Source organism: Rhinatrema bivittatum, chromosome 2 (genome assembly GCF_901001135.1).
Source record: "Rhinatrema bivittatum chromosome 2, aRhiBiv1.1, whole genome shotgun sequence".
Lineage (NCBI taxonomy): Eukaryota > Metazoa > Chordata > Amphibia > Gymnophiona > Rhinatrematidae > Rhinatrema > Rhinatrema bivittatum.
Window position 1 is genome coordinate 67,549,093 of NC_042616.1, and position 26,336 is coordinate 67,575,428.

Below are 26,336 nucleotides of genomic sequence, written 5' to 3' on the forward strand. Positions count from 1 at the left end.
TTGAGGGTCGGATGAATCCTTTGGTGAGATTTTCGGTGATATAGTCAGACATGGCTCGAGTTTCAGGTTGAGACAAGGGGTACACTCTTCCCCGAGGTGGAGTAGAACCGGGGAGCAAATCAATCGCGCAATCAAAGGGGCGATGTTGAGGTAATAATTCTGCCTTTTCCTTAGAAAAGACATCAGCAAAGTCTGCATATGGTTACGGAAGTAGAGACCCAGTATGTGCCAGCGGAATTCGTTGTTCCTTCGGGGATTGAATGCAAGAGTGGAAGCACTTGGGACTCCATCGAGTGATCTGTAGATCATCCCACCGGATCTCTGGAGAATGTTGCTGCAGCCAGGGTAACCCGAGAACCACTGGGTGGACGGACTTCTCTAAAACCAGAAACGAGATTTTCTCAGTATGGAGCAGACCGGTCTGGAGGGTGAGTGGCGAGGTCATGGAAGAGATACTGCCGGACAAAGGTGTGCCCTGGATAGAGGTGACTCGTAAGAGCGGTTCCCGGAGTTGCGTGGGGAGCTGAAGTCGTTGCACTAAATCCTTCGAGATAAAGTTCCCTCCGGCCCCCGAGTCGATGAGAGCCTGCGTTTTGAAGGAACCACGGGGGTATCTCAAGGTTACTGGTACTACACATTGAGGAGCAGCGTTAAGACAACCTAGGGAACACTCCTCTCTCAACCCTAGGCGCGGGAGTTTTCCGCCCGTTCCTTGCACTGGGCCAAGAAATGGCCCTTACCGCCGCAGTACAGGCACAACCTCAGATCACGACGGCGTTGTCTCTCCTCAGGTGTTAACGAGGACCTGCCCAGTTGCATGGGTTCCTCCGTGGAGGACTCTGCCGAGTTACTGGAGCTACGAGGGCTGGGATTCAGTGGTCTGGAGAGAACTGGAGGTAGGGGAGCCATTCGCCGAAGAGGACGCCCCTCCTTCGCTCTTTGTTGTAATCGATCAATGCGGGCTGCTACGTCGATGAGGGAGTTCAGATCCTCCTGGAGGTCACGAGCTGCCAGCTCGTCCTTAATCCTAGCTGCCAACCCCTCCAAGAACACGCCTCGGAGGGCATCATCTCGCCAACCAACCTCTAGGGCGAGCGTGCGGAATTCCAATGCGTAATCAGCTAGCGTCCGTGTTCCCTGTCGGAGTTGAAGTAGCTCAGAGGTCGCTGAGGTCTGGCGTGCAGGCTCGTCAAAGGCTGCTTTAAACTCCTCCACAAATCTGTTCAAGTCGCTCAAGGCGGGGTCATTCTTTTCCCACATGGGTGACGCCCAATTCAGTGCTCGACCATCTAATAGTGAAAAGATGTATGCTACCTTGACGGCATCTGATGGAAACTGATTGGGCAGCAAGGCAAAGCGTACGTAGCATTGGTTCAAGAAACCGCGACAAGCCTTGGAATCCCCAGCATACCGTGATGGAGCTGGAAGCTGGGTAGGAGCATGGATTGTAACCACTGGCGCTGGTGCAGGTGCGGGAACTGGAGCAAGGGGTTCAGCGTCCATTCGAACCGCCAATCGTTCCACAGTGGCAGCCAGCGAATCCAATACCTGTTGCTGCTGCACCAAACGCTGGGCAAATCCGGGAATGGCTTGCAGGCTGGCGAGGTCTGCCGGATCCATGGCCTTGCAAACTGTTGTGTTCCGGAAGTGGATCCTTGGGCCGACCGGCGAGGAGACGGTCGGAAGGCAGATCACGCACAGCCGAAGAAGGATCTTCACCGGAAACCCGAGACGCCCCCAGAGGAGCTGTTGACGCCCGGGTCGCTAGGGCTTAGGTGGCTTCGCCCTGGAAGTCCGAGGTCCCCCAAGGAGGAGCCCGTAGGGACCCGGACCGCTGGGACTTAGGTGAGAGTAAGAGCTGAAGTCACAACAGGCAGCAGAAGACTGAAGCGTGGAGACGTACCGAGGTCAAGGCAGGCAGCAGAAGTCAGAAGCGTGGAGACGTACCGAAGTCAAGGCAGGCAGCAGAAGTCAGAAGCGAGGAAACGTACCGGGGTCAAGGCAGGCAGCAGAAGTCAGAAGCGAGGAAACGTACCGGGGTCAAGGCAGGCAGCAGAAGTCAGAAGCGTGGAGACGTACCGAAGTCAAGGCAGGCAGCAGAAGTCAGAAGAACAGGAACGCTGAAACTGGCAGGCAGGATCAGGAACAGCAACTAACACTCAGGAGTGACCACGTTGCAAGGCAAAGCAGGAAGGAACAGTGCAGGTTTAAATCCCCCGCCGGCGCTGACGTCAGGGAGAGGGCGGTTCAGCACTTCCGGGTGCTGGACCTGTAAAAGGAGAGCCCTCGCGCGCGCGCGTTCCCTGCAGGGGGGAGGAGTCAGGATCGGGCCTTGGCAGCGTCGGCAGCGTCTCCCTCGTGGAGACGCCGCTGCCATGCGGCCAGGCCGGCCCCGGATCCCGCGGCTCGCGGCAGCGCGGAGAAGACCCCGGTGGAGGTAAGGACCCGGTCGCTATGGCGGCGACCGGGGCTGCAACAGATCCTTCATGAGAGACTTCTCAGGAAATTGAAAAGTCATGCCATAAGGGTTGGTGTCCTGTTGTGGATTGAAAACTGCTTAAGGGATGGAAAGCAGTAGAGATGTGCAGGCAAAAAGTTTCCGTTGCGTACGCGATAGGTATTCGTGGGGGGTCAATTCCGTTTCATGTGGAAGTATGGAGAATTCAATAAGTTGTCGATCTGTAAATACGTTACTACTAAATTAACTACAACCCCCACCCTCCTGACCCCCCCCCCCCCACAAGACTTACCAAAACTCCCTGGTGGTCCAGCGGGGAGTCAGGAAGCCATCCCTGCACTCGTTTGTGGTTTCCTCACGGCGCCGATAGCCTGTGTCACAGGGGCTGCCGGTGCCATTGGTCAGCCCCTGTCACATGGTCACCGGTGCCATCTTGTGCTTCTACCACGTGACAGGTCATGTGGCAGGAGGTCGCTCCGGGACCCTCGTTGGACCCAACCGGAACTTTTGGCCAGCTTGGGGGGGCCTCCTGACCCCCACAAGACTTGCCAAAAGTCCAGCGGGGGTCCGGGAGCGACCTCCTTTCACGCCGTCCGTCCAATCCCAATACTCAAAATGGCGCCGATCGCTGCCATTTTGAGACTCAAAATCGCCGTCCCGCCAATACTCAAAATGGCGCCGATCGCCTTTGTCCTCACTATGACGGCGATCGGCGCCATTTTGAGTATTGGCAGGAAGAGACAGCTGAGGTCTATAAAATAATGAGTAGAATGGAATGAGTAAATGTTAATTAGTTGTTTACTCTTTCAAAAAAAATACAAATACCAGTGGACCCACAACAGAGTTACTTGGTAGTATATTTAAAACTAAATAGACAAACTATTTTTTTTACTCAATGCATAATTAAGCTCTGGAATTCATTGCCAGAGGATGAGGTGAAAGATATTAGTGTAACTGCATTTAAAAAAAGGTTTCAACAAGTTTCTGGAGGAAAAGCCCATTAACCATTATTAAGGTAGAATTGTAGATATCCATTACTTATTCTTGGGATAAGCAGCTTGGAATCTATCTACCCCTTGGGATCCTGCCAGGTACTTGTGAAATGAATTGGCAGAAACAGGATACTGGGCTTGATGAACCTTTGGTCTGACCCAGTATGGCAAGTCTTATGTTCTTATCTACAGGTACCATTGTCTCCAAAATCCCAAGCCTTGCTGACAATTAACATACCAAAGCGTCTGTATCATTACACATGCCTTTCATATGGTATTACAAGGGCCCTGGCCTTGTTTAAAAAACTGATGTATCAGCTCCTACATGGTTTGGAAAGGGTCTGTCGCTATCTTGATTACATTCTGATAACAAGTCCAGATTATAGCACATACCTGAATGACCTGCAGGAGATACTTAGCTGGGTCCAGGAGACAGGGCACTGATTCAACAAAAAGAAATGTGTCGTTTTCCAGTCACAAATGTACTTAGCTCATGACATCTCCAACAAGGAGTTGGCAGCTCATTCAGACTAGGTAATGCAATTGTGAATGTCCTGGTACCTAAAAATGTAAAGACCTTAAACTTATTTTGCTCTTATTGGCTTATTACATTACATTTGTGCCAGAGATGGTAAGCTTAGAACATCCTCTAAACCGATGACTGGGCAAAGGGGTACATTGAATGTGGTCAAAGCTAAAGCTTTTTTAGTAGTTGCAGCTGTTTTGTTCCACTTTGTCGCCAGGTTACCCCTTTGTGGTAGAATGACATCTCACCTGTTATCAGATTTCCAAATGGGATGTGCGTATAATTGCTTTCTCTTCCTACAAATGCTCAAGGGCAGAGAGCAAATACTAACAGCTTGAAAAAAAGCACTGTGGCAATTGTATTCACAGTGAGAAAGTTACATTTGTTTTGTATGGGTGTTAGATTTCCTTATAAACAGACCATAAACATCTTTTATGAATTTTGGATACAAAGATGGAATGCCTTCTCTGACAGTGGCACACTTGCATTGCTGGGCCCTGCTGTTGGCAGTCTATCACTGTGAACTGAAAAATAAGAGACTAAAGGAGAATTTAAATGCCTTATTAAGCCTGCCATTGCAGCTGTCTGAGATAGACTACTCCTAATCTGGGCTGGGACTCTGTTTTCTCCAGCAGATATTATGGCCCCTGGGGTGGTCACTAAACAAGCACAATGGGACCCACAATTATTTCAACTGGGTGCCTCGGTTCAAAAAGAGTTACCATCCCAGAAGCCTAAGAGCATCAGTACATGCTTCTGGGGAAGCTAATTTGAGCGCAACTGTTTCCAAAGGTGTTTATTATGGGACTCACGGGTTATGATTTACATGGAGTTTCATAAGCAGCTTCTAACTGATCTATATGCTGCACATTGTAGGATTCCCAAAATGAAGTCCCTGGTCAGATGTTTTGTTTAGTGGCTAGGTCTGGATGCAAAACATTGCATCTGTCAAAATCTGTTGTGCCAGGTACACATTTTATCAAAATCTACCTCCCAAGACTACACCCACACCCATGACAACAGCTAAGCTACCTTGGCACTGCTTACATGTGGATTTGGGTGAAATCATGGGCATGAGATTTCTTGTACTTTGGGATGCTGTAGCCTGGCTGTGGGATGGAACAGAAGCTTTAGTTCTGCACTGTCCTATGGGTTGCCCAATGTGATTGTTTTGGACAATAGTCTTCCATTTGCATCCAAAGGCTGGATAGATGTTTTGCATTTATATGGTATTCATTATTTTACATCCAGTCTCTAAAAAGGGTGCAGAATATCTGGTACAGACTTATAAGACTGCATGGAGGCAGGCTGGGTGTTCCATCCTCAACCACAATGATTTTATGCTACATTTCCTATTCTTCTATAGGACAAATTATTCACTCAGAGACTGGACGGACACCTGGGGAACTCTTCCTGAGGAGGCAGATGTGCTGTGCCTTACCTTATGTGCTTCCTACCACCTCTGCCTACCATCACAGGTTCCCTTCATAATCTTCCCCACAGTTAGGCTCTAGGACTGGGGTGTGGTTCCACCTTTTTTCTTGCTGGTTTCATACCTAGGTGGGCTGTGGCACAATCACCCTCTTGTTGGGTCCTGTAACATGTATGATTTCAATTGATACTGGGGAGAACTTCAAAGTTCATGTGGATCACCTCCAGGGGATAGTGAAGTCAGGAGAAGTGCTCAGACACTTAACTTATCCTCTGGTTCAGTGAGCCTGGTGTCAACTAGTGGGATAACTGCACAGCATGTTACAGACTTGTCTGGAGCAGATGTTGCACCTACTGAGTTTGACAATTCTCCACAAGTGGTGCAGCCACCTGTGGATGCACATAGGAGGTTGTCAGATTTGTCAGGTTCTAGGAATATGGACCCTTATTTTGACCTCAGGTTTGCATTTCAGGTTCTGAGGGGATGGTAAGGTGAATGTGGATCATGAGCAGCAGTTTCAGTCCTCTTATGTAGGGTGACTGACTTTCAGAAAGCACTCAGTTCATAGACTTATTGAAACTCCTAACAGAGGGAGGAATGTAGAGGGTTATGCAACATATAAGCTGGCACTCATGGGGTTAACAGGTTCTTCTTTCAGGAGTCAGAATGCAAGTGCTCTGCATGTGCTGGAAGGCTAGAAGCAACTGCATAGAGCCAAGCAGAGCACTGAAGGACTCGCTGGAAGCTGGTTGTGCTATACTGTGAATAAACATGACTGCTGAAGAACTGGCTCAGCGTGTGTTTCATCTGCTGGACCGAGCAGCCCACAAGCAAACTGTTGCTAGGTTCCATGTAATACTCTCTCCTTACATGGTTGTATTCTGCATCTGTCAGTAGTACTTGGTGCATCATGAGAGAGAAACTATGTATATCCTCATAAGCTATTACAATATGGAAGATGAAGTGGTTATCCATGCTGTTTGCATGCTAAGGTATTCCCTCTGCTGCAGACAAGGTCATGGCTGGCTGCCAAAAATGTGTCAAATGACTTGTTTTGTCATCCAAGCTATGTTCTGTGATACATGGCATGTATTTGGGGGATGGATGCTTAGCAAGCTTTATGTAAAAGGTTGACCTCCTTTGTATGCAGCTGTAAACAGGGACGTGGTATGTGTCAGGTCGCGTTTACATTTCACAGATAACTGTGCTTACCAAAATGAGGTTGATTAGTACATTTTCTTCACCGTGTATTGTTTCCATTGGAAAAACAAAAGGTTTTGCTGTAATATCAGGGAAGAACCAAATGGACTTTCTTAGAATGGAAAAAGATTTATTCTGCTTCAAGACATATGTAGTAGATAGATTTAAAGAAATATTTCTCCTGTTGACTGTATTCAGCGGGACTTTTTTTTTAAATTTTTAATTTCTGATTGTGAGTGGATTTTATTTCAGTGCACTATGCAGCCTGCAGAGGCATAAGGCTGTGGTAACTGCTTACTTCCAGTGCTTTTGTACAGTTCTAATTGATATAATATAAAGGTTGTGGTAATGGAAGCTCCTTATTCTTTTGATGCTTTAAGTCAATTTTGAGCATGAGTAATTTGTGGGGGAATATCCTTCTTACTACCCATCCCCCCTCGCCCCTTCCACCTCCTACCTTCCACCAATGCTTCTTTCCTCTTTCTCTCGCTCCTCCTCAAGCTGTTCTAGTCAGGGTTCATTAAGTTTCTTTGGACTTCTGATCAGGTAAGATGTGTTAATTGACTTCTCTGTAGTCTTAAGCATAAAGAACATTAAATTGCAGAGACCTTTGCTTCCTGTGCTTTGTAATAGAATTAACATATATGTTGATTTTCAAAAACCCACTGACTGGATAAGATAACCAGGTAATATTACATAATTATCTTGATTCAAATTATCAGGGAAAATTAAATAGCTAGATTTGTGGCTGAAATGTCACGGAAATCTAGCCAGACAAAATTTGCCTGGCTACATATATTTAGGCCTGCAGATTGTGTGATGGGAGAAATGCAGATAAATTTAGCTGGCTAGTGCTGAAAATCTGCACCAACCAGTCAAATCGAAAGCTTGCATAGGAATGCCTTCAGTGCCATTGCTCTTCTTGCCAGTTACATCTGGGTGCCTCCATTTTAAGCAGAGGAGAAACTTTTTTAACCAGCTAGATGTACTGTATCGGGTTTACTTCAGAAATATTAGCCGGATAAACCTTTTTGAAAATCCTCTCCATAAAGCAATAATGATGCCATTTGCATCATTTCCAAATGAGATGGTAGAAATGAGAGAGTGTTTTAAAAGACAATTTCTACGATGTACAGCAACTGCTGCAGCACTGTCTTTCTAAAAGCAGCCAAACGTGGTTCCAAACAGGACATTTTTTTTTCTTAACTCTTCCCTGAGATGGGGTTTTTTTTTTCCCCCCCCAATTCTATTCTAATGGAATTGGATAGAGGAAAAGGAAATAGTGTGGTTATGGGCAGGATCCCATGATTTTCCATGGGAGGAAAATAAAATAACAAACCCATTTTTCCTCCCACAGGAAACAGTGAGAGCTGCACAGGCAAAAGGAAGGCCAGCCAGACTTATTTCCACTCTGAGCAAGAGTGAACGTATTCTGGGCAGAGTCCCCAGGGTGGTGAATATACGTCACATATCTAGATGGGTGAATAACTGTTTGAGGCGGGAAGCAGAGGTGGAGAGGAGCTCAGCTTGCCAACTGGCTCTGTTGTTTTGAGAAGTTGGTCTGGTCCTGGTTTTACTCCACTGAATGCATGAGCGTATCCTTCTGATTTCCCTAACAAATGCATGCCTATGAGCTCATGTCTGTGGTGACGCAAAATGAAGATCTAGATCAGCTTGTTTTGAAAATAATGGAGCCAATCGGCCATGCTAAGAGGCACAGCAGAAGTAAAGGCAGGCGCTGTCTTCTTCATCAAAGTGAATATCTTTATGTGAGCCCTTCAAATATAATAACATTTGCAGTGTTTGAAAAGAAAATAACAGCCCCAAATCACCTTTTACTGCAGTGTTCCTCATAGTCAGGAAAACCCAATCTTTGTGTTAATTGCCAGCTAGAGACCAAAACTTCTAGAGGTGAATAGGCATCAAAAAGAATAGTTTACTTAGGGGCAGATTTTATAATTTACCCCAATTTAATAACATGCGTGAGCAGCCGTGCGCATGTTATAAAATCAAGGGTCGACGAGCTCTCAGGGAGACCAGTTGGCTTTCCCCATTCCCCCCACCTTCCCCTCCCTTCCCCTACCTGTCCCACCCCCAGCCCGAAAAAAAAACCCTTGTATCTTTATTTCACAAGTTACGCCTGCCAGAGGCTTTCGCACGCCACCGGGCCTTTTGAAAATAGGCCCGGCGCGAGTAACTCCCATACGCGCGTAAATCCTCCTGGATTTACGTGTGTAGGGCTTTGAAAATTTGCCCCATAATGTGTAAGATGGCAAAAATGAAAGAATGTAATTTGAACCTGCGGCGAGTTTACAAGCTCATTTGGGGGCCAATGTGCACGCTATGGGTAAAGAGTACCTGCATTCCTTGCGCTTACACTGGAGCAGTTGGAAAAGTATGAGCTGGAAAGTACATGCAGTGATTTGAAAATGTGTTCACCATGAGTGCTTTTCCTCCCCGCCAACCTAACCCTGTCCACCTTTTTACATGGGTAAAATATGCAAACTGTGAAACAGAGCACACACTTTTACCTGCTTGTAATGACCCTTTGTGAATCATTACTAATTGGTCCTAGTTTAATTTCCTTTTGAACTAGGATAGGAAAGGTAGTACTAGTGGGAGGGGTTCACCATTTTGGAACAGCTCTTCGGCAGAGGTTGCCTGCCCCCTAGGGATATGAAAGCAGCTTGCATCATTGCAGGGTGCGGCAATCTTTATTTAGCAGCTGGAGGTGTGGGAGTGTATTTTTTGAGTTAAAATGTCTTCCTTCGTTCAGACACTAGGCCTCACAGCTTGGAATCCTGGTACTGGTCTCAGGGGTTTATGGGCTTTTGGACTCTGTTTTGATGATTTTTTTCTGCAAGAGCCCTGGTGCTCCAGCTGGTGGATTTTGGGGGGTCCCTGGCTAGGTTAGATCAGGAGGTAGGGAAGATTATACTGCTCTCCATTTCCACACAAAAGTGGTCTGGAATAGAGGTGACTCACTGCAAAAGGATTTGCACTTTTGACCATTTTGTGAGGATTATTGATTTATGTTTTGGGGGCAAGTTTTTGGCCTGACCTAAGAAGTAGAAGATCAGGAGGGCTGCTAGTCTAGTCTCTTGTGCCTGGAACATTTCAGTTATGAGATTCTGTGATCTTCTTGAGAGAAAGAACTGTGAGTAAGAACTTTTGATATATCTGAGAGCACCCACTCGAAGATTTTCACTCTGGGAGTGAAAATATAATGTCTCAGCAAAGGCTGAGACATTATATTTTTGTTTATATCAAAAAGTTATTTTGGGAGTGTTTTTGGGACTGACAAATAAGCACCAGAGTTATGAAATCTAGTATTTAAGAAAAATGTTTCTGAACAGAAGATAAGCGATTTATTCAAAGGTCTTTTTGATATAGAATTTTTTCTGATATTGAATTTCAGGTAATTAATAAAGAATGAATATTTAGAAAAATGTAAAAGATATTAGAAAAGTGAGTAGAGCATGGGGGAAAGTATGTGACGTTAACTAGGTGCTCTTCTATATAATACTGGTTGTAGCCCATTGAGGGCACAAGCCTGTGGATTACTTGATATAGAGCACACGATTCCGATGCTAATCCCCATCTTTTGATTCTATTTTAAATTTGTGTTTCCTCATTGTTGGTTGAATTCTCTATTATATTTTTGTTGCCAGTATTTTTGGAAGGGGATTTTTTTCCACTCAACTAGGATACCCCTGTCCTCTTGGGAAGCCTTGCTTTTCCTTGCTTTGGATGATAAGAGGTTTCCTGGCTCAGATACTAAGAGACTCTTGCATAAATAGAAACAAGATTGGAGACCTGTGATTTCCATCTGTTGGGCAAAGAACTGATGCGACTTGTGTTATTTTACCAATTAAGACGTTTTTGCAGTAAATAATTATTTTGGACACTCACCTTGAGCCTCCAGAGTATTTTGCTGTTACTCACATCCCTATTTGGTGATATCTCTCCAGGACACTGAAACTAAGAGTCACCCCTCCCACCTTGGGCCTTGGAAGATTTATTCCTCTACCTTCCACCCACTGGAAAGAACCCTGTCCTGGGGCCCCTGGGCTGTGCTGGAGTGGGAGACAAGTTGAGAACTGTCGTCAGGACCCAGGGGCTATATATAAGCGCTCTTAGCTGATTTTCAGCTGCATTCAGCTAAGTTAGATGGGTAACTTTAAACTACTCCATGTACTCAACAAAAAATCTGTGGTCACCTCGCCAGTCAAATCTGACCACCTCCTTCCTAATTAGGATAATGAAAGCTCAATACCATCTCCCTTCCTCTCCTCTCCATCTTTCCACCCCCATCCCTACCCCAACCCCAACCACAACCCTTGCCCTCCCACCCACTTGGTACCATACTCAAGGGATTTCTGTCCTCAGAATATGTTTGTATGGCAGCTATAACTGGAAGCTGCTGAAATTACCATACAAATGTACAGCATTTGCATTTGTCTGGCTACTTTTTTGTCAGGTAATGTAAAGAGAGGGAACAGTTTTTTCTCTTTTCCATAGCCAGCTGCAGGAGGCACACAGAGAAAATACAGAGCTGTTGTGAGCAAGAGGAGTACCTCTTGCTCACAACAGCTCTGTATTTTCTCTGTGTGCCTCCTGCAGCTGGCTATGGAAAAGAGAAAAAACTGTTCCCTCTCTTTACATTACCTGACAAAAAAGTAGCCAGACAAATGCAAATATTCTGCTGTAGCTGGATAATATGGACAGTTAATCTTCTATTGTATTTTGCTACCGAGCCGGACACCAAATTTATCCATCTAGTGATTATTGCCATCTAGCTGGGCAAATTAGTTACTGTACATAGCCGAACAACTTGGTTGGTTGCATGCCCTCTACTGGATCTGTGTATCATTAACCAAAATGACTAATGCAAGTTGGAAAACAAACCTTTTTTGATGAGGAAAAAGAATATTTGGTAAATCTCATCCTTCCCCATGAGGAGATTCTGAACCTCCATTGGTCCAGGCAGAGGGGAAAATCAAGACAGGACAGCTAACTGGAGCCAGATAAGAAGGGCCTTAAATACATAAGTAGCACATGCAGCCAGGGTTACAGACCTGGTCTAATGTGTGTCTGAGGAAAAAAACATGGGCTGGTATTAGGGTGCCAGCTGGGCCATGTGTCAGTCTTAAGGGGGCAGCACCATGGCCTTAAGCACACAAGGCTCTGCCCTGATGAATCTATTGGCCAGTGCCCATAATCTCCGGCACCTTCTGCTTTCTGCTCCGGCCCCATTTGGTGAGGATCTGTGGTCTGCATGTGAAACTATGGTGAAGTCCTCTGCTAGCATGTAGGTTATGAGTAGGATCTGTAGCAGTCCAGCTTTCTCAATTTACCAATTAGAAGGTGCTTCCGTAGTTTAGGGTCAGCTAGAATATTTGCAGTGCTGCCTTTTTATTCAGGGTTGTTGCTGTTAGATATCTGGGAATTCATGCAGTTTTGGTATAACAGGTATCCTACACTGGCTCTGAGGGACTTCTAGCAGGGTTGCCTATTATTTTACAAAGTGCAGTTAATGGAGAGGTTTTGAGTTACTAAGTGAAGTATCACCAGAATGTGAATGTTTGTTTTGCCCAGCCCACCGAGTATAGTATTCATCTTTTAAATGCCAAATTTAGGTATTAGTGTCACTATGTCTTCAGGAGCAGGGAGCAGCAACTGCAGGGGCTTTGACAGGGAAAGTAGTAAATGGCAAGGCATATCTACCAGATGGCAAGAACAACTCCAAACCTTAGCTATTCAAAGAGCTGTGGATCAAGACACCATAGGCCAACAAGGATCTAACAGCGATGGCTCCAAGACCAAGATGGTTTACCAATACCTGGGAGTGTAGAACACAGAGACACAGCAGCCTAAACATTCTAACTTCCTCCACATGCAGGAATCTCCTATACAATTGTGCTATATATGCAGACGACGTGCAAATCATCATACCCATCCAGGATTCCCTGACCAATACCCTTATCTTCTGGAAAAACTGCCTCGCCTCCATCAACGTCCTCCTCACCGACCTGCACCTCGCCTTAAACGCCTCAAAAACAGAACTTCTCCTCATCTCACAACACTCACCCCCCAAACCCGCACTTGCAAATTACCTTGCCTATAATGCCTTTCTTACACAGCCCTGCGCAAGAAACCTCGGGGTTCAGATTGACCAACAACTGAACCTAAAAAAACACATCAACCTGATCCTAAAGGAAGGTTTTTTCAAACTTAACGTGATGAAAAAACGAAAACCCTTGCTTCACGCCGCTGATTTCCACACTGTTATACAAGCCATCCTCTCAACAAAAATGGGCTACTGCAATGCCCTCCTCCTAGGTGTCCCCTACTCCTCCGTAAAACCTCTCCAAATGCTACAGAATGCTGTAGTGAGAACTATCTCTAACACCCATAAATATGACCACATTACCCCCATTCTGAAAAACTTGCACTGGCTTCCGATCCCATCACGCATCATCTATAAAACCCTGACTGTGATCCACAAAGCCATACACTCCCACAACTCAAATTGGAACAACAAGAGGGCTGCTCAAGAGAGCTGTTAAACAATAACATGATAACATGTGCCCAAAAAATTTGTAAGAAATTTGTAAAGACAGGCCTTCCGTCCAATACGATCTAACCATTCCACCAGAGCCTCCAACAATGGGATCCTCCATGTGCCTTCCCTAAAAAAGGCACACCTCACCTCCACAAGGGACCAAGCCCTCTCCATTGCCGGACCCACACACTGGAATTCATTACCCCCCAACCTCCGGCTCGAGACCTGCTCATCTAAATTCAGGGCCAATGTTAAAACCTGGCTTTTCAAGCAAGCTTACCCTTCCTCCCCCCAATAACCCTTGACCCCCCCTGGCCTCCTTACTAGTACCTACTGAACCTTGTACAAATTTTGTGGACACAGTTGCCACCCTATCATGTTATTGTTTAACAGCTCTCTTGAGCAGCCCTCTTGTTGTTCCTCTCTAATCGTTGCTGTTTACTTGTTCCTATGTGAGCCCACTCCCTCCCCCCACCTGTTCATTGTATTTTCCTCTCTTTAGTTATGATGTAAACCGATATGATGTCCCCACTAATATCGGTATAAAACGTTTTCAAATAAATAAATACATATTATAGGAACTCTTCCAGCCTTGCTCTTACCAGAAGACTTTTCAGTACATCTTGGATTCTTTTGTATCTTATATATGCAATGTATATATCCAGATAACTGTATACTAGTGCTGCAGTTACTTCTATGCATTCAAATGGTACTATTTATATTTGAAACTATACATGACAGGACTTTTCCTTTATCTGTTTCTGATCCCTTCACTACAAATAAATATGGCAGTCACTACAGCTTTTCACATAGTGATACAAACCTCAATAAATATTCCTTGCTGACTGCTCTTTTGCAGTCACAGAAAGCAATGGGTGCAAAGAATTGTGCCTCCCCATATAGCCGCATAGCTTGCTTACTAATCCACTCACAATAATTATCTGCTTATACTAATGACTCATCTGTGGACAGTTTGGCACGGTCTTTGTATAGCTTTGGCTAAGTTTGTCTTTGACCTTTCCACAGCCACTGTTCTACAGCCAATCACCAGCCCATGACCACATGAGTTTCATGTGGTGTGGGGGTTGTAGGTTCTATCTCACAGTCCTGAAAAAAGCATTATGCCCCCAAATATAACAACTTTCCATGTCTTTTATATGTCCTTCCATATGTTGGCTTTATGGTACCTTCACGTTAAAGTGCTTCTTCACATGCCAGGTTTAGTACTTACTTCTGAGCTACTTTGTCACATAGCTCCACAATCTGCCTTGCAAGCATTCGAAGGTTGGTGGCTAAACAATTGCTGAGACTACAGGAAGGAGCCAAAGGCCCTTTCTTGTCTGTACCTGCTGAGCAGCTATAAAAAAAAATCCTAAAACAGGCACTCTGGATAAGATTCTAATATAGCCGGGTAAGCTGCAAGGCATTTTTTTTTATAACCACATAAAAGCTATCTGGCTAACGGGCACCAAGTTATCTGGCTATCATCTCATTAGAAAGTAAATACCTGTCTATTTTCATTTGTTAGCCGGTTTTATTACTACCTGCTTCCAAGAGGTTGTCAGCATTGCAACATGGTCTGCAAATCATCACGGGTTTGTTGCAAGTGTCGTGAACGTGAGTCCCTCTTGCTGTTGCACAATTGACACAACCATGTGGGCAGGGCTGACAGCAGGCGAGCAATTTTTGGCACTAGCCAAGCTATGATAGAGTCCAAGAGGCTATGGTGGAAGCCAAAAGCTGGAGTGGAGCAAGGCTGAAGGTTGGAGCGGAGCAGGGCTGAAGACTGGAGAGGGGATGAAGATTGGAGCATGGATGAAGACTTCCATGAGACCTTCTTACTGAGGCAACACTGTGTTGTACATCCGGGGTTTAAATATACGACTGTATGACATAATCAGAATGCACCGAGAATCTGGATTCCCTCTGTGGGATCTTCATAATTTGGTGCACACTGCCAAGTTGAAGGAACAGACTGTAAAATATTAGCAGAAATTTGAAAAGCAAATACATTTGGCAACAAAATAATAATGGAAGTTTTCAATTACCTGTGAATAGTACCTTACAGGCACACATGGTCAGGACCTACATCACTAAACAAGCGAAGCTTTTTTGTTTATGATAAAATGTAACCGAACCTTTTTGGCACCTGTTAGAATGTACGATAGTACGCATTCAGCCATCCTAATCTATGTGCCTACATGTAAACCGTTGCGATGGTATATAACTTAGTGACGGTATAGAAAAGATTTTAAATAAATAAATAAATAGAATAAATACTAGGGATGTGAATCGTGTGCCCTATCGTCTTAACGATTGAAATCATTTGTCAGGAGAAGAAAATCGTGTTTGGTACGATTTTTTAGTTAAAAAATCGTTAAAAATCGTTTTTTCCGACTAGTGCGCACTAACTCCCAGTTAGTGCGCACTAACGGAAAATGATACAATTTGACACTTTTCAGGTCAGTTAAGGTCAGTTTAGGAATGAATATGTATTCCTATTGGCTGCCCTCTTATTTATTCATGTTACCAAGGTTCCCACTGACAGTATATGGGGGATGGGAAATGGAAACAGTTGGTAGCTTGACCAAAAAAGTAATGTGATTAAATAAAAGTTAATAAATAAATAAATAAATAAATCAGTCAATGTGACTAGAACTTGTGCCCTAACCCTGATACCAGGGGTGTTGTGATCTTCCTGCACACAGTGCCCTAACCCTGGCACCAGGGGTGTTGTGATCTTCATGTACACAGTGCCCTGTCCCTATTAATACCAGGAGTGTTGTGATCTTCCTGCACACAGTTCCCTAACCCTGGCACCAGGGGGGTTGTGATCTTCATGTACACAGTGCCCTATCCCTATTAATACCAGGAGTGTTGTGATCTTCCTGCACACAGTGCCCTATCCCTATTAATACTAGGAGTGTTGTGATCTTCCTGCACACAGTGCCCTAATCCTGACACCAGGGGTGTTGTGATCTTCCTGCACACAGTGCCCTAACCCTGGCACCAGGGGTGTTGTGATCTTCATGTACACAGTGCCCTATCCCTATTAATACCAGGAATGTTGTGATCTTCCTGCACACAGTGCCCTATCCTTATTAATACCAGGAGTGTTGTGATCTTCCTGCACACAGTGCCCTATCCCTATTAATACCAGGAGTGTTGTGATCTTCCTGCACACAGTGCCCTAACCCTGACACCAGGGGTGTTGTGATCTTCCTGCACACAGTGCCCTATCCCTATTAATACCAGGAGTGTTGTGATCTTCCTGCACACAGTGCCCTATCCCTATTAATACCAGGAGTGTTGTGATCTTCCTGCACACAGTGCCCTAACCCTGGCACCAGGGGTGTTGTGATCTTCATGTACACAGTGCCCTGTCCCTATTAATACCAGGAGTGTTGTGATCTTCCTGCACACAGTTCCCTAACCCTGGCACCAGGGGGGTTGTGATCTTCATGTACACAGTGCCCTATCCCTATTAATACCAGGAGTGTTGTGATCTTCCTGCACACAGTGCCCTATCCCTATTAATACTAGGAGTGTTGTGATCTTCCTGCACACAGTGCCCTAATCCTGACACCAGGGGTGTTGTGATCTTCCTGCACACAGTGCCCTAACCCTGGCACCAGGGGTGTTGTGATCTTCATGTACACAGTGCCCTATCCCTATTAATACCAGGAGTGTTGTGATCTTCCTGCACACAGTGCCCTAACCCTGGCACCAGGGGTGTTGTGATCTTCATGTACACAGTGCCCTATCCCTATTAATACCAGGAATGTTGTGATCTTCCTGCACACAGTGCCCTATCCTTATTAATACCAGGAGTGTTGTGATCTTCCTGCACACAGTGCCCTATCCCTATTAATACCAGGAGTGTTGTGATCTTCCTGCACACAGTGCCCTAACCCTGACACCAGGGGTGTTGTGATCTTCCTGCACACAGTGCCCTATCCCTATTAATACCAGGAGTGTTGTGATCTTCCTGCACACAGTGCCCTATCCCTATTAATACCAGGAGTGTTGTGATCTTCCTGCACACAGTGCCCTAACCCTGACACCAGGGGTGTTGTCATCTTCCTGCACACAGTGCCCTATCCTATTAATACCAGGAGTGTTGTGATCTTCCTGCACACAGTGCCCTATCCCTGACACCAGGGGTGTTGTGATCTTCCTGCATGCAGTGCCCTATCCCGCCTGCATTATTAGTGAGAGGCTGGCTTCACAGACAGGGGGGAGCTTCCTGACCCTCACTCCTCCCCTCCCCCATGTCCCAGCCAGTGAATGGTGTGTGGGGTGAGGGGGGGGAGGATGGTGAGGCTGAAACAGCTCCTTCCCTGCATTACTAGTGAGAGGTTGGCTTCACAGACAGGGGGGAGCTGCCTGACCCTCACTCCTCCCCTCCCCCATGTCCCAGCCAGTCTCACATGCTCAGTGCTGTTCCCCCTCACCAAGCTGGAGTCAATGTGTGCAGGAAAGGAGACCTGCCTTTTCCCCAGCTGGAGTCAGTGTGTGCAGTAAAGGAGATCTGCCTTGTCCACAAGCTGGAGTCAATGTGTGCAGGAAAGGAGACCTGCCTTTTCCCCAAACTGGAGTCAATGTGTGCAGGAAAGGAGACCTGCCTTTTCCCCAAGCTGGAGTCAATGTGCTGTAAAGGAGACCTGTCTTATCCCCAGGCTGGAGTCAGTGTGTGCAGAAAAGGTGACCTGCCTTTTCCCCAAGCTGGAATCAATGTGTGCAGTAAAGGAGACCTGCCTTTTCCACAAGCTGGAGTCAATGTGTGGAGTAAAGGAGACCTGCCTTTTCCACATGCTGGAGTCAATGTGTGCAGTAAAGGAGATTTGCCTTTTCCACAGCTGGAGTCAGTGTGTGCAGTAAAGGAGACCTGCCTTGTCCCCAGGCTGGAGTCAGTGTGTGCAGTAAAGGAGATCTACCTTGTCCCCAAGCTGGAGTCAATGTGCTGTAAAGGAGACCTGCCTTTTCCCCAAGCTGGAGTCAATCTGTGCAGGAAAGGAGACCTGCCTTGTACCCAAGCTGGAGTCAATCTGTGCAGGAAAGGAGACCTGCCTTGTACCCAAGCTGGAGTCAATGGGTGCAGTAAAGGAGACCTGCCTTATCCCCAAGCTGGAATCAATGTGTGCAGTAAAGGAGACCTGCCTTTTCCCCAAGCTGGAGTCAATGTGCTGTAAAGGAGACCTGTCTTATCCCCAGGCTTGAGTCAGTGTGTGCAGAAAAGGTGACCTGCCTTTTCCCCAAGCTGGAATCAATGTGTGCAGTAAAGGAGACCTGCCTTTTCCACAAGCTGGAGTCAGTGTGTGCAGTAAAGGAGACCTGCCTTGTCCCCAGGCTGGAGTCAGTGTGTGCAGTAAAGGAGATCTACCTTGTCCTCAAGCTGGAGTCAATGTGCTGTAAAGGAGACCTGCCTTTTCCCCAAGGTGGAGTCAATGTGTGCAGGAAAGGAGACCTGCCTTTTCCCCAGCTGGAGTCATTGTGTGCAGTAAAGGAGATCTGCCTTGTCCACAAGCTGGAGTCAATGTGTGCAGGAAAGGAGACCTGCCTTTTCCCCAAGCTGGAGTCAATGTGCTGTAAAGGAGACCTGTCTTATCCCCAGGCTGGAGTCAGTGTGTGCAGAAAAGGTGACCTGCCTTTTCCCCAAGCTGGAATCAATGTGTGCAGTAAAGGAGACCTGCCTTTTCCACAAGCTGGAGTCAATGTGTGGAGTAAAGGAGACCTGCCTTTTCCACATGCTGGAGTCAATCTGTGCAGTAAAGGAGATTTGCCTTTTCCACAGCTGGAGTCAGTGTGTGCAGTAAAGGAGACCTGCCTTGTCCCCAAGCTGGAGTCAGTGTGTGCAGTAAAGGATATCTACCTTGTCCCCAAGCTGGAGTCAATGTACTGTAAAGGAGACCTGCCTTGTACCCAAGCTGGAGTCAATGGGTGTAGTAAAGGAGACCTGCCTTGTCCCCAAGCTGGAGTCAGTGTGCTGTAAAGGAGACCTGCCTTATCCCCAAGCTGGAGTCAATGTGTGCAGTAAAGGAGACCTGCCTTGTCCCCAAGCTGGAGTCAATGTGTGCACATATTGCAATGCACAGGAAGCAATGATGTGACTGCTGGAGTGGTGCACTGCCTGCCTACCTAGGCTTGAATATATTAATGCTGCAGTACTAATAAAATAAATTATAATTCTGCTAAAATGCCACTAGCCTCACCAGTGACACTAGGCTAGTAGTGTCACTGGTGAGGCTAGTGGCAAACAAGTTCTAGTCACATGAGTGATGATCATCACATTACTTTTTTTGTCAAGCTTCCAACTGTTTCCATTTCACATCCCCCCAACCATTACCTCAGTGGGAACCTTGGTAACATCAATAGATAAGAGCACAGCCAGCCAATAGGAATACATATTCATTCTTAAGTGACCTTTACTGACCTGGGAAGTGTCAACAATTTGTATCATTTTCTGTTGGTGTTCGTGAGTTTCCAGTTCCATTTCCCATCCCCCCAACCATCACCTCAGTGGGAACCTTGGTAACATCAATAGATAAGAGGGCAGCCAGCCAATAGGAATACATATTCATTCCTAACTGACCTTCACTGACCTGGAAAGTGTCAATTTGTATCATTTTCTGTTAGTGGGCACTAACGGGAGTTAGTGCCCACTAACAGAAAATGATACAAATTGACACTAACACTAACTCCCGTGTTAGTGCGCACTAACAGGAGTTAGTGCGCACTAACACGATTTAACGATTTTTAACGATAAATTGTTAGAATTTTTATTGTATTGTGTTCTATAATGATTTAAGACGATATTAAAATTATCAGACGATAATTTTAATCGTTGAAAAATGATTCACATCCCTAATAAATACCCAGTACTGCTTGTGTCAATAGGATATGCTAGAGAGGTTAAATATCTTGATACGTAAATGAGTGTTTCATGGAGCAGCTAGTCCTAGAATGGACAAGAGGGTAGCTACTTTAGATCTAGTCCTCAATGGACTGCATGACCTGGTGCAAGGACTTACTATGAAGAGCCCTATTAGCAATAGTGATCATAATGCAATCGCATGTGATATAATCACTGGCGGGAGGACATTAAATAAAATTAGGAGTAGCCTCGTGCATAGAGCAGCAGGCTACAAACCAACCAGTGGAAAATAGGTTCAGATCCCATTGCGATTCCTTGTGATGATGGGTGAGTCACTTTACTCTCCTATGCGTAAAGTCTAAACTTTCTGGTAGAGGCAGCAAGCTGTGGTAGTGCTCTAACATGCAGTAACATGTGATATTTTGCATCTCCCCGCCTTTCTACCCTCCCCATTACAATAACCTTCTTTGCATGAGAGTTGCATGCATTAATAATGCAAATGCATGCAAAGCAGGGCATTTATAGGCAATCCCATGCAAATATTTCATTGCAGCTAACCCAGAAGATGGTGTTTGGGTAATTGCCAGGTTCTTGTGGCCTGGTTTGGCCTCTGTTGGAAACAGGAACTGGACTTGATGGACCCTTGGTCTGACCCAGCATAGCAATTTCTTATGTTCTTATGAGCCACAATAAAATAACAACAACTATTTGAAAAGCATTAAATGTGAGGTAGGAGGTCCAAGGTTCCTGCCTCACATTTAAAGAGCCAGCAGAAAAAAAAGAAATTATTCTCACGGCCTCATGGGGAGGTTGAATGGAAGTCACAGTTGACCTCTGGCTCAACCCGTGACCACCAGTTGAGGCAGCCCTGACTACCCCAAAGAAAAAAAAGTGGACCTCGCTTTTGGGTTTTCAATTTGGGGGGGGGGGGGGGAGTTCAGGGGCATGGGACCCTCTTATTTATTTTATTTATTTATTTATTTGACAACTTTTATATACCGACATTCATGGGTACCCTCTTGTTTTGTTCTTCATCTTTTGGAAAGGTGGAGGGATGAGAGGGCACTGTATAGTATGTTTATTGGTAGAATTTGAGGCGAGGGTGTGGGAGTGGCTGCCTCAATATGTGACCATTTGGGGAGAAGGGGGAGAAGGGAAGGGGGCCAGGGAGGGGCCTGCATCGATATTTGACCATTTGGGGAAGAATGGAGGGCTGCCTCCGTGTTTGTTTGACCATTTGGGAGGGTTGGGGCAGGGACTGGGAGGATGGGACCTGGCCCCTTTTTATCATTTGGACCTTTGGAGGGTGGGAAAGAGGGCTGTCACTGTGTGGGAACATTTGCACTTTTTCTTTTCTTTTGCGGGAGTTGGGCTACCTAGACTTCAGAAGGGTTGAGCCTGGAGTCAACCATGACCCCGGTTCAACCTTATTTTAGAAAGGAAAACTATGATAGATTCAAGAAATTAGAAAAAAATAAACAAAAGGAGCAATTACAAAGGTTAAAAGTTTGTGCGGTGACCACTTGGGATGTCCTTAGCTTAGGAGAGCAGTGTATCATTTCACAACAGCACCTCCTGTGGCACTGCTAAGATGGTTTGCGTTCCTGTCTGTAAAACAGCATTTTTGGTTATTTTTATACCAACATTTGATCTTAATTGAGATATCACACTGGTTTACATTCAGGTACTGTAGGTATTTTTCTATCCCCAGAGGGCTTACAATCTAAGTTTTTGTACCAGAGGCAATGGAGGGTAAAGTGACTTGCCCAAGATCACAAGGAGTGACAGTAGGACTCAAATGCTGGTCTCCTGGTTCATAGTCCACTGCTCTAACCACTAGGTTATTCCTCCTCCCTCTAGCTTTTGAAGGACTAGATTTCTGTGTTCCCCTATCTCTATTTGTAGGACCCACAATCAGACACCTAGTAAAAGGGGAGAGTCATATACCTTTCTAGTACACAACCTGTCTGCCTCAGTCGGGGAGAGGCCTACCAAAATGGTGGTCAGACCAATCCACTGATAATCCCTCTGAAAAGAGACTTGATGACATAATGGATCCATGAACAGTATACATCTATGTTAAAAGTAGTATAATAATAATAAGATGCACCAGACAGCAGCATTACTACAGCCATGTTAAAGACACAGCATGGCCGTAGTAATGCTAATGCTGCTTCATTGGGCAGCTCTAGTTTCACTGCATTAAAGGGCTTGAAGTGAAAAAGGGATGCTTAGCAAGGGGAGCCCCCATTCTTACTGGAACTGAAAACGGACCTCAGGGTTTGCCTCAGGATATTTTCTAAGCAAGTGACTTATTCTTTGTTGAATTCCTTCGTCACTAACAAGGTTTCTAAATTGCTGTGCTCAAAAAAAAAAAAAAAAAAAAGTCACTGCACTCAAAAAAAAATCAACATACCCAAAGGGGAAACGCTTGATCAGTTTCAGTTGGTTTTCTGCCAGAAAGAAAGCACAGACCCCTTCCAGATTTCCAACAGCATGGGACCAAGACACAGGTAGGTGTTCGGGAAGACAGTGGAGCCTAAGGCAGGGTTTTTTGCTATACTAGAAGGGAACCCCCTGACATAGGAATCCTGGATAAACCGCTGGGAAAGCTTTAGAGCACAATTTACACATCACCATGGGGAAGCTTGATCAGTTTCCTGAGGAAAAGGACACCTCCCCAGAGTTAGACGCACTGCCTGTAACCAATTCAGCTGTAACCGCACAAGGATTTAAAGATGGACTTTACTTTACCTTAAATCAATCAGTAAATTATTATTGAATACCCAGTTCCTGCTCCTGCCTGTCGTTTCACAGCGTCTCCCTCCTGGGGATGCCACAGCTGCAAATACACACAGATATCACACACACCACTGTCTGGGCCATAGATGAGAGTCTCCCCCCATAGAAAGGATCCCTCGGGGCACTGAGAGCCAGCTAGCGGGAGCAGCGCCAAAGTGGGAGGGGAAGAAGGAGAGGGAGAGAGCAAGCCTTGATATTATGTAAAGAGCTCAGTTTACTATTTATATCACTGTTACGGGGGTAGGGGGGGGGAGAACCTTTAAATTCGGGGTGGGGAAAACTTGGGGTGAGCGTAAGATACACCATCGCGTGTACAAACAGCACAGCAGACCCCTGTGAAAACCGGGTGTCATTCAGAGCACTGAGAGTTGAAAGAAAAGTAGATTTGTACACCAGAGAGTACAACGTACAAATCTATTTTTCTTTCAACTCTCAGCTCCCCACCCAAGCCTTCTCTACCCCTGACACCTCACCCCTTATTGCAGGCATTAGGCCGTTCCTGCCTCCAGTTTGGTTTCCCCTTTAATTATTTGTATTTTTGTTTCTGGGTTCATAAGGGCCCAGGGACTCAGAGATGGCTTTTTACCCAGGAAGCACCTGGAAAGAAGAGGTGGCATTGATTTAAGAATGGACTCTCATCCGTTCTCAGAGGTGAGGAACTGGAGCCATAGGATGTGAGATCTTAGACTATGGATGCAGGTGAGAGTCATCTGGAAGACATGATTCTGGTCCCTTGTTGGTACCACAGAGTGAGAAGTGAGAAATAGAAAAGACTACTGGAGAGATGAGATCTGGGACTTGCTTTTATACTGGAAGTAACTTAGTTATTTATTTATTTATTTAGTGATTTTTTTTTTTAATATACCGCGACACGTAGGAAACATCACCTCGGTTTACTGTAAAACAATAAATCAGCAACAGGCTTTACAGACAATATGAAATTAAGGTGGGAAAAAAATATAAATCATTTAAGAACAATTTAAGAACAATCAACATAATATAAATCAGTTAAGAACCAGTTAAGAACAAAAGCAATTAAACCAATGAAAGTCATATTCCATGGTTAGTGGCGAGACAAAATCATAGGAAGGGGTGAGCGAGTGATAAAGGAAATTTAGCAGCAAGAAAAATAAATTAGGGGTGGAATAGATCAGGGAGACAGGGAACATGAAGACAGTATTTCAGCAGACGAGGTGTTCATAGCGTGTAAGCTTGTTCAAACAGCCAGGTTTTGAGGTTTTAATTGTCTTCCCATTCCCAAAGAAAGGGTACACTGGACATTAAATGGTAAAGTGAGAAAAAGTGAAGGGGGGAGGGGTGCACATTACTCAAGGAATTGGATGGAGTAACTAGAGGATTTTTGCTAGAAAAGAAAAAAATTCACAAATTTATTAAATCTCATTTAGTAGCCATCAATTGGCTATTTTTCCAATCTGAGCTGTAAAAAAACCTCAATTCATTTTTGCAACCTATCTTTAAAACTGAATTTGAACTTATGCAGTTTCCAGCATGTTTATTGCTGCTAAAACCGCAGAAAGCTTGTCAGTGCTGTTTACATTGGACTAGAAGAGTGATTTTGGGGTAAAGAAAGTACATGGGTTTTGAAGCTGAGCTTCCCCTTCCCTTTCCACCAACCCCCCCCCCCCCCCCCCCAGGGATCCTGGACTCTCAGCATGGAATGATAATGGGAGTAGTGCTGTGTAATTAGGGTCCAAAACTGAGATGCAAGCTTTTGGATCCAGCAGTTGGATTTTCCTACCCAAGGGTTACATAAGGACATTACAAATTAAACATTTCTCTTTCAACGTCCACAAGTGAATGTGGATATGCCATTGCTGTAAATGGCTATACAGTACTAGCAAATCACAGAAAGTGAAAGAATAGGGCAATTTTTAGAATGCCTAAGGAGCTTGCAGACCCAGATGTACTTTACACCCACAGGCCTGCAAGCCAGCTGTCACGAGAGTTGTGAAGTCAGCGCCTTAATCACACACCTCTGCCCTCGCCCTGCCCTTTGTGGTACTGGAAAAAGTACTTCTGCTGTTTCATAGCGCAGATTCTTTTGCCCATGAGATGGGGGGAAGAGAAGGCAGTTTTCAACTGTGAATTTTATCCAATTAACTGCTTATTTATCCAAATAAAATTGTTTGAAAATTGCTCTCAAAGGACTCAATTCTTGAAAATCATTATTTTTACAGTACCACCCCTTTAACTATAAGACAGTTTTGACTTTTATACATACTTTTTTTTTTTTTTAGCACACTACTGTCAGCCACAAGCTGATGAGATTGGAACACGTGCCACTCCTAGCACTGGGGCTGACGCACCAAACTATTGCAGCACATTTTCAGCGGTTAGTCAGAAAGTGTTTATCTTGAGTTGGTTTTTTTTTTTAAAGTTTCTGATCTGAATCCTTTTCTCCACGTCAAAGAGAGATGGCTTGATAAAAATCTGCACTGCAATGGGACACTGGCACTGTGGCTTGGCATATACTCCCTTTCATTTCCTTCTGAAATGAGATTCATATTAAATCCAAACCAGCTCAACCATCCTTATTTTCTCTTATGCTCATTTGCAGACATTTGTAGGAAAGCTTGCATAACTTTTTCCTGAGCATACCTTATGTACAGTTTTCCAAATGTCTAAATCGTGAAGCATGTCTTGTCTAGGATATCCTTTTCTAATGTTTTAGTGTGCAGCAGTTTTAATTGCACAAAGCCCGCCACAATTACATCCCCACAGTTTTTACATTGAGGAACAGTATAATCTACTTCTTATTTTGAGCTGCTAGTATTATACAGTATTTTGCATTTCCATCTATGTAATCCAGCAATTCTAGACAGGAAGTTATGTGATCTTCAGTGCCTCTATGAACAGAATATGGAATACCTGAATGAGAGAAATCCACATCTATCAGGAATTATGATCAGAACATGGGATACCCAAATGAGAGAAGTCCACATCTGTCAGGAATCATGATCAGAACATGGGATACCCAAATGAGAGAAGTCCACATCTGTCAGGAATCATGATCAGAACATGGGATACCCAAATGAGAGAAGTCCACATCTGTCAGGAATTATGATCAGAACATGGGATATCCAAATGAGAGAAGTCCACATCTGTCACGAATCCTGATCAGAACATGGAATCCCAAATAAGAGAAGTCCACATTGTCACGAATCATTGTCAAAACATGACACATCTATCACAAATCATGGTCAGAACATGGGATACCCAAATAAGAGAAGTCCGTATCTGTCATGAATCATGGTTAGAACATGGAATACCCAAATGAGAGAAGTCCACATTTGTCAGGAATCATGATCAGAACATGGGATACCCAAATGAGAGAAGTCCACATCAGTCATGAATCATGATCAGAACATGAAATACCCAAATGAGAGAAGTCCACATCTATCATGAATCATGATCAGAACATGGAATATCTGAATGAGAGAAGTCCACATCTGTCACAAATCATGGT